The sequence below is a fragment of the Hyposmocoma kahamanoa genome, unplaced genomic scaffold (genome assembly GCF_003589595.1).
Source record: "Hyposmocoma kahamanoa isolate Upper Pololo Valley unplaced genomic scaffold, ASM358959v1 79, whole genome shotgun sequence".
NCBI lineage: Eukaryota > Metazoa > Arthropoda > Insecta > Lepidoptera > Cosmopterigidae > Hyposmocoma > Hyposmocoma kahamanoa.
In genome coordinates this window covers 4,073,310-4,082,573 of record NW_020653993.1, presented here as the reverse complement: position 1 = coordinate 4,082,573, position 9,264 = coordinate 4,073,310, and the positions used below count along the sequence as shown (strand labels likewise).

The 9,264-nt window shown below is 34.6% G+C and overlaps 1 long non-coding RNA gene across 1 annotated transcript in view; it reads right to left on the bottom strand.

Annotated features, from left to right (window-relative positions):
* LOC113233687 overlaps nt 1–6,541 on the bottom strand; it is a 14,072-nt gene extending 7,531 nt beyond the window's left edge. The window contains exons 1-2 of the long non-coding RNA XR_003310727.1: nt 6,529–6,541; nt 4,839–4,840 (exon numbers count right to left, since the gene is read on the bottom strand). This is a non-coding gene — a long non-coding RNA (uncharacterized LOC113233687). The remainder of the gene's footprint in view (nt 1–4,838; nt 4,841–6,528) is intronic.
* Between the last annotated feature and the right edge of the window lie 2,723 nt (nt 6,542–9,264).

The window sequence follows — 9,264 nt, the reverse complement described above, 5'->3', positions numbered from 1 at the left end:
TTGTGCCCTTATTATGTATTCAATTATAATATAATAACTTTTAAACTTACGTCTCAGGTAGACGGGCGCAGTGGCAGTACCTTTCAGATCTTTGCAATTTAAAGCTCTGAGCGGCACTGCAACTGTTATGGACAGACGTGTCGCTTACCATCAGGTGCACGACTTGTTCGTCCCGTCACTTGGAATTATAAAAAAAAGAAACCCTCGTTTATTAGCTTCGTCAGGCACGTAGTCAACTAAGTAGGACAAGCGTGACGGTAACACATAGAGCTGACAACGCTTTAGGATTACTATATATAACATACTTTACGCAGGGCTCCGTCTCTCGCTCAGGGTAACGCGATAAGTGCCTACCGCTGAGTGTACCGACGTCGGTACAAGCGCTCATATAAGTCTTTCATTTATGAGTATTCGGCTCCGCACGACTGGACACGATGGGTTAACGTTATTTACATCTCTCTGAGCGCGTTCTTAGGTTCCTTAAGACTACTGCAACTATTATGAACAGGCGTGTTGCTTAGCACCAGGTATCACTAAAAGGTTACGTCTGCAAAATGACAACTTTTCATGAGAGAAGTTTAAAGATACTACGTACGATTTGATCGGTCTCTTTTGCACTTATAAATTTTCGCTTACGCGTAATTTCATTTCATGAAGTTTGTATTAATTTTGTACGATAGATTTTCATGTCATGTGACGACAAAAGTGTTACATATGAATGTGGAGGAAGGCTAAACAAAAGATGGATGGATTGTGTGAAAGATGACATGGATAAGAAAGGTGTGAACATGGAAATAACGGCTGTTAGGGGAGATTGGATGAAAAATACATGTTGCGCCAACGCCACCTACCATAGGATAAGGACAGGAAGAAGAAGAAAACTTTTATGTGATAAAAGCATTTCTAACGTATGATCATGGTGATTTTATTCTACCAGGGGTACGATATAATAAACTAAGTCGTAACTGACTTTAGATATTGATTTCCTGACTGTATCTCTAAAATATTGTATATTTTTGTACGTTAAAATTCGTATACCAAACCGTAAAACCTGACAATCTCTCCTAATTCGTCCATTAGACCGAAAATTCAGAAAAATCCGAGTAAAAATATTCATATGACAAGCAAAAACAAGGGCTCGACTGATATGAATCTGGTCCAATTTAAATAAAGAGTCGACCTGGGGATTTAACTAGATTAATGTAAAAAGATATGTCATGTCAATGACGTTATGTATAAAAAAACATTCCGAGTATGATCGCTACCACATGGAGACACTATGTATATTACTACGTTTTGAGAATAAATTCCAAGTCTTAGATTTTCGCAATTGTTACACATACGACATGAAACTATTTTTTTCTACTCTAAATCGCGTACATTTGTTTTTTTTTTTTCAAACGAAACACCATTTCGGGCCTTTTACAGGTCCCACGGTCACGGGTGACTACGCCGATCACGGTTTTCTGATGTTTATACACAAACTTATTTGCATGTTAATAATTTTCCTTTTTTTTTTTCTTTTGTATATCTCTGTGATCTCTATGTCTTTAAATTGTCTCTGGGCTCAAGAAAATATTATTTAAACAAACAACAAATGAATAAAATGAATTCAAATATTTAGCATTAAAATTTAATTTGTATGAAACCTTACCATTTGCAGAGCAAATATATCTATAGTGCAGTCAATTATAATTAACAATAACATATACATTAACCTTTTTTATTAAATTTACTTAATATGCAACTGAACACAATAAAAATGTCGACGTCCTCCGTGGTCGATTGGCTTACACACCGGTTTTCTAACTTTCCTATATTGTCACGGATTTCCATAAGACATGTGCTTTAGATACTTACTTTGAAATCAGAGCAACGTATGTGCATTTACAAATAAAACAAGTCTTTGTATTTGCTTACAGTAACGTGATAGCCTGTCTACAAATGCAATACATCAATGAATTGTTAGGGCTCGTGAATAAACAGAAAAGTTGGTCAAGGGCAGGTTGTAAATCATGGGGAAAGGGTTCCATTGTCAAAGTGTGTTTTGTGTGTGGAAAAATTAGCTCGGCTTTACAACAAACGGTGGCAGGTATAAATGAAATTATATTCAAATAAAACTAACGACTTTGGTAGGACATTTTACACGCTGAAGTCAATACTGTCATTATCAAAAATCTACTTTTTTGTGATACTAAATGGCGGGGGTAAGCGAGATAAATACCTGTCTATAACAGTTGTCGTTCTTTTTTGATGTTCCGAATCGTTTTATCATAGTATAATGTTTAAGTACTTAATGTTATTTACACTCAGAGAATTTTCACTGTTAAGTAAAGAAAAGTAATTATTATTTACTTCTTAAAATCTATTAAAATTACGTTGTTTTCAATAATCATTCCGCATTTTCATAAATAAAACAAGCTAAGTTTTGATAGTCACGTTGTGAATTCGGAACTATAACTCTAACTCTAGTGCCAACTGTTAGTTTCGTCAAGGAGCATATAGATAGCGCTGTTATAATTTTACGAAATAAATATAGCGTACTTTTATTTAACGAAACAATATTTACTATATGCTATTATATAAAAAATAAACAAAATATTGAAGAGATATATGTAATTAAATAAGTTTAACTTAACTTTTAATCATTACAAATCAATATTAAGACAATAAAACTGAAAATAATATTGTTTCCATTGCATCCGTGTAATATTTTAATATTGCTAAATTTGACATAAGAGCAATATTATCGCGTCATGGTACGAAATGAGTGAATGAATAGTCACAAAGCTGCCAATAAAACATCATAGTTTTAACATTACAATAAGCTTACTTTAAGCGCGTTATGGTACGAAAAGTCAATGTAAGGTTAAAGTAATATTGTTTTAAGAGGTTGTGGTAGGCTCCCCGATCTTAGTTATTTAAAGTCTGAGTGGCTCTGCAACCATTATGGACAGGCGTGTCGCTTACCAACAGGCGCACTACGTGTTCGTCCCGTCACTAGGTATCATAAAAAAAATTGTAATAACAAGTGATATTTATGTATTGTTAGCTATTATTTAATCGCTGTTATGTGGAAACAGGTCTACCTACAATCACTGCTTCTTTGATTATTACAAGTATTATAAAATTCTAAAGAAGCGAAGTATAATTTAAAAACGGAAAATTGACGGCTGCGCACTAATAAAATGTTTTAGAATTATCGCTCTTCAAGCTGATTATTAGTTTCCGAATTTAATATTTGACTGTAATATGAAACAAAACATCAATATAGCTTAACTGCAATCTTGAAACGAACGTGCCTTCACCAAATCTTCGGTTCTTATGACTTAAGTTCGTGCCAACACTTCCCACAATATTGTAGAACTATACATTCTCCACAACAGATAAATTCTTATTTCTGATTTATTGGTGGAATAAGTTCGTATAGAACGATACATTTTTGTTTGGAAATCAAGCAAAAATCATAGGTTTTATAATTAACCGACTTCAAAAAAAGGAAGAGGTTCTCAATTCGACTGTATGTTTTTTTTGTTTTTTGTATGTATGTTACGCGAAAACTCCGGTATTAGTGAACCGATTCTCATGATTCTTTTTTGTTGGAAAGAGGGTACGCGTATGCGTGATCATCCATCTCTAAGGGTGGCTGATCACGCATGAACATTCATTTTTATAAATAGCGCCTAAATTTTACTTAAGGAGCTATTATTTTAATGGTTGGTTTTGCTATTCTCCAATTCAAGGCGTTTTTCTCTCTCAACATACTTTGAGTAGTGAGAACCGATTTTTATTATCTCCAGTGTCAAGTCCTGTATAGTGGCGAACTAGGAGATATTTCTATAAAACTTGGCAAATAGATGAAATTCACGTACTTTTGAGGTCGGGTTTTTTAGTACTCTGTACTGAGATTATTTAATAGAGACTTAACAACAAAATTATTATATATAGATAATTCAGAAACAACTTTGTTACAAACGAAATTAAAGCTATTTGAAAAAAGTTTATCGTATAGGTATACATGTTATGTTACGAAAATACAAATAAATTAACGAACCTATATAAAAATTAAATAGCTTAGAATAATAACGCATAGAAACCTAGTCCGCACACGCTAAGTGAGGCAAATTGAAGCGTGCCCAACGAGCGGACGGGCCGTCAGTGCTCAAGGTCAACTTGCACCGCGAACAGCTCAAGAATTTTAGCTAAAAATGACGAAATGTGCGGTAAATGAGTGCAAAAATACGTCAGATAACCATAAAATAGATACTACCATCACATTCCACAAGGAAGTAACGCGTTTCAACTTGTATTTTTATACAAATATTCACTAAAACCGAAAATTAACCTACTACTAAATCTAGCCTACATGACTTTGATTTTTGCCTCACTTGTGACAGTTCGTTTGATATGAAACTATCATTCTATGCGTTATTATTCTAAGCTATTTAGTTCAGTTGACATTTAAAAATCATTGATATGTATAAAGTACCCGTTGAATACTGCGGTTTTCTTGTAAAATTTCGAGATAAGTTTGTGTTTTTTTTTTCTATCGTCAAAATTTATAAGAATCATAGTTTCACGCCGTCTAGTAATCAGAGTATATCCTTAATTTTACTTTACATTTTTTCCAAAACGATTGATTCGATACTTACGCAGTTATGTTGACTGAAACAAAGTCATTTGAGGCAGTACAGACTCCTAAGCTAAACCAAATTTTAATTGATATTATATGTCCAGACGTATTACACAACAAAGATAAAGTGAAAACAATTTGAACCATGGCCGACAGTCAAATGCATTATGGTGTAATGGTGATTAAGTAAAAGACGTATAATTACCACTTATTGGCTTAACTAAATCCAAAGAAATGAAAGTATCTTTTTGAATCGATATTACTTATGTATATTTAAATCCAACTCTATGCCGCTTACGATAAGAACGGTCCAAAGTTCAAAGTGTCAAGCTTGACGTGCTCTTGACTGTACAGGTACTATGGTCAAGGCTGAGCGAAAGAATAAAATAGAAAAAAAATTATAACTTTTTTAATCAAAAACCGTCCTCAAATGTTTGTGAAAATACATCTAATTGCCTAGTTTAATTGAAATCGATTAACGGAAAGTGGGTGAAATCCGATAAACCGGATTCATCCCTTAGTTTGCCACCCTTAAAAGTGCAATATTTACTTCAAAAAAAAAAGAATTATCGAAATCGATTTACAAATGTCAGAGTAACCGTGTAACATACACACACACACACACAAAAAATACATTCGAATAGAGATCCTCCTTTTTGGAAGTCGGTTAAAAATAATTTTATTTTCAATTCGTAGCAATCATCAAAGCCTGAGAACTGTACAAATCCGTAGACTTGACGTCCAGGAGTTTGAGCTCTCAGCATATTATTGTAATTCGCATATTACCTAGACAGAGAAAAGGAAAAGGTACTTGTCAAGGTTGTAAAACCCACACGCAAAAAAACTATCTCGCGATATTTTCCTTAACTTGTGCAGTGATAATTGACTATGTAAAATTGTAACAGATATCGCTTCTAATCACCTTATAATTTACACCTAACAACCATAAACCACGAAATAAACACAAATCACATTCTCTGAAACACTCTGCTAAACGCAGCTAGTACGAGATTGACTGAGAATACACGACTAACAATTAACTAAACGTATGCAAACGATTGCACTGGGTGAAGCGAACATGGATTTGTGAATGTTAATGTTTTCACGACTTTGGAAATGTTTAGAGTCGCCAAATGAACTAAAAAAATGATAATAAAAAGAACATCGATCTAGTTTGTTATTCTTAATTACTTAATTACTTAAAGATATAACAAACACAAAGATCGTAAAAGTAGAACTCCTCGTTAAAAAGTTCGTCCAGAGAAATGCCACTTTATATATTTCTGCCACCAAGTTGCAGTTTTTAAGGATAATGGTGAAATTAAAGGCATATGGAACTTGTTAACTTATATCTCAGAGTGTCCTTTAGATCTTTGTATATGAAGCTCTGAATGGCACTGCAACTGCTATGGACAGGCGTGTCGCTTACGCTCAGGCGCACGACTTGTTCGTCCCGCCACTTAGTAACATAAAAAAATGTATTGTATTCCTTCGAACCGACTGGACTCGAACCAGCGATTGTTGCCGTAACGTGGCTACAGTTCTGCTAACTGAATTATGAATTAAGCCAGCAGATCTTACAAAGAAGTTTTTCTTTGTATTTATGCAGTCTTTGTAACAATAATAACAAAAAAACTAGTGGAGAATTTTCATAAGAAATAGATAAATTTATGGTATATGGCAGTAAACCAACATGACGTTCTATAAAAATAAAATAAATTATTTATTCTAAAAATACAACAAAGTGACATAACGCTACAAATTCACACAATATTATGTTTACATAAAGTGTAATATTGTAGAGTACATAGGAAATGAAACTATTTTTCCGGATTTAAATCGCATATATTTAGCGAAGACCTGCCATTTTACCTTACGTGAGTGGTGTTACAGACAAGATCGGAAGAGTCCTCAGGCGTGCATCTATCAAGCCCCTGAGGGAGATTTCTCAGTTCCTGAGACCCGTGAAATGTAACATCCCCTTACAGGATGCAGGAGTTTACAAGCTTGACTGTGAGTGCGGACTCTTTTATATTGGACAAACGAAGCGAAGTATTTGTACCCGCGTCAAAGAACATATAGTTGATGTGAAACACTGTCGCGTAAACAAGTCTGCAGAATGCGAGCATGTCATGGATAAACCTACACATTCAATGAAGTTTGATAAACCCCAGGTCCTTGCAAAAGAAGTCCGTTATCTACCCAGGATGCTGCGAGAGGCCATTAAATTAAAAAAACATCCTAATTTCAACAGGGAAGATTGTTTCTCCGTACCACCAGTTTGGGATCCAGTATTTCCTCTGATTAAAAATCCCAAACAGACATAAGACTGCAGTAGTAATTAATATGTTTTAGTTTATTCCAATTTCTTTTAATAATTAATAACAAATTTGACTTAATAAAAATTCATTCAATAAAATAATTTGTAAAACTTAATGTAGTGTAAATTGGAATGTTTTCTTTGTAAAATTAAAAATAAGGTATTTAATTAATAACTATTGTAACTATAGTGGAAAAAGTGGGGTGGTTTGCATTAATATTAGACATAACTGGTTGAAGACTGTTCCACCTCAGTCAACCGTGACCATGGGATCTGTAAAAGGCCCGAAACGTCGGTTTGTTTGAAAAAACAAATATACGCGATTTAAATCCGGAAAAATAATTTCATTTCCTATGTACAACAATCGCGAAAACCTAAGAACTCGATTTGTAGAGTACAGTCGTTCAGATGCTACACATTTCCATGATTTACATTTTCGAAGCTTAGAACGGTTTTGACATTTCTTGGTCCCGGATGACTACTGCTTTCAGATTCTTTAGTAATGAAACTTAAATTCAATTACTAGGAATATTTTTGCGAAGGAAAATGAAGACTAAGGAACGATGGAAAAAAATTATGTTATTTTGAAGCAATACCAAAATAATTCAAATTCTTACAACTTGTTCTCTTTGTGAGACTATCGGAGCAAGTAAGGTTCTCGCATTGACCATCAGTTACATAGAAACTCTAATGCCGGTGGCGACAACTGAAAATGCGAAGTCAATAATGTGAGAATAAATGATATTAAAACAAACTGCCCTTAGGCAATTACGCTTAATTACTTCAAATACGACAATTAGTTTGTCCTTCCAGGGAATATAATTTTCAAATTAAAATGAGAAATTGGAATAAAAAATAATTATTTAAGTAACCAACTGAAATCAATAATAGAATAGTCAGTTTCTAGAATCAAAAACTCTTTATAAATTATTTACAAGCTATGGTCTAAGTCGATACACGACATATACGGCAAATAATCGAGTGGGGAGCCACTATATCATGAGTGTCGTGGTTAAAAGACATTTAAAAGCCTTTGTTTGAAGATATGACGCTTACAAGCGATCAGAAGCAAAAAATCAAGACAATAGAACAGCGAGCCGTCAAGTGTCTTTCGAGACGGCCCGTTTGCTTTCCGCTAAGATGGCGTGCTATGAAGTTAATATTGAACAAATTTATGTCAGTAAAACTTCAAAAAGCGAGAGCTACGCATTCTAACTACTACTACCGCTCTAAAGGGTCTTGGACCACATAATAAACAATTTAGTTCACGGACAGCCGTAAATAACCGCTCACGCGATACATGCAGCCGTAGACGCATACCACACCTAGAGGTGCCGGTGATGATTTTATACCGGTTTATCGGATATTGAAGTTATAACGGGTAAAAGAACTAATACTAATTGCTATTTCGGTAACTACTCTAGCAAACCATAAAGTTTTTAATGCCTGGGTCTGTCATTTAAAACAATAAACAACTTCAAAAATACGTCACGACCATCGTTAATGTTATTGTTTGGGCTGGTGATTTCGGTGTTTATTTATTGAAAACATACCGTAAGTAGCGTTTTTTAAGTTTACCCTGAATATAAATGTTTATAAACTATACTTTAAGGAGTAATTACATGGTACACGTTAGAACCATTCAAACGAAATATTATCATATTTACCCAAGTACACCAAAAATTTCATTAGTGCTTTTTAAGTGCAGGATTTGCGGTGTATTACTGCATTTTATTTGAGATGTTTTGTTGTAGTACGGAGGGTATTTATTTAGCAAAGCAGAATAATAATTTTTATTTATAAGAACTTGTATTTAAACTGAATCCTTTTCTAATTTGCGAAACCAAATAGCCGCCATTTTGCGGTACAATGAGCGCATCGCGTGAGCGGATAAATAGATAATAAATAAATATTAGACAACATCACATATGTTGCTCTGATCCCAATGAAAGTAGCTAAAGCAATTGTGTTATGGAAATCGGAAACAACGACGGTACTACAAACACTCGGAACCGAGATAATGTAGAAAAGTTTGTTTTCTACACTGACCCGGCCGGGGAACGAACCTTGGACGTCAGAAATGGTGACACCATAAAAACCGGTGTGCAAGCCACTCGACTACGGAGGCCGTCTATGCAGAGCGTGCACGAAAAATGAGAAAACGACGCGTATCCTACTATCCTGCCCCGGTGTGGCTATCGGCAGAGCGAAATATTTTGAACAACTGAGGTCATTCCCCAAGGCCTTCAGCAGAGCTAGTGCCACGAGTGTGTGAGAGACCTTGCACCCACCACACGTAAAATAGACACCC